Source organism: Monopterus albus, unplaced genomic scaffold (assembly GCF_001952655.1).
Source record: "Monopterus albus unplaced genomic scaffold, M_albus_1.0 scaffold194.1, whole genome shotgun sequence".
Taxonomy (NCBI): domain Eukaryota; kingdom Metazoa; phylum Chordata; class Actinopteri; order Synbranchiformes; family Synbranchidae; genus Monopterus; species Monopterus albus.
Genome location: NW_018128074.1, coordinates 1,198,221 through 1,198,841, shown reverse-complemented (window position 1 = coordinate 1,198,841; position 621 = coordinate 1,198,221).

Genomic DNA, 621 nt, shown 5'->3' with positions numbered 1-621 from the left:
GTGGACAGGTGTCTTTTATACAGGTAACGAGTTCAAACAGGTGCAATTAATACAGGCAATGAGTGGAAGATAGGAGGGCTTCTTAAAGACAAACTAACAGGTCTGTGAGAGCCAGAATTCTTGCTGGTTGGTAGGTGATCAAATACTTATTTCATGCAATAAAATGGAAATAAATTATTTAAAAATCTAACAATGTGATTTTCTGGATTTTTTTCTGTGAGAGCCAGAATTCTTGCTGGTTGGTAGGTGATCAAATACTTATTTCATGCAATAAAATGGAAATAAATTATTTAAAAATCTAACAATGTGATTTACTGGAATTTGTTTGTAGATTCTGTCTCTCACAGTTGAGGTGTACCGACGATGAACATTACAGAACTGTCCATTCTCTGTAAGTGGGAAAACTTGGGAAATCGGCAGTGTATCAAATACTTACTTGCCCCACTGTATATAATGGTTTCTTCCTGCCACAATGTCTTTTATTTACTAACTTATGAGCAATTAAGACATGCCTAAAGTCACATTTTCACTCTCACAGAAACCACCTTTTCTTACTGTTTGTTGGATTTTCCAACTACACACAATAACCCATTGTGCAGACACTAAACCGCACCAGTGTAC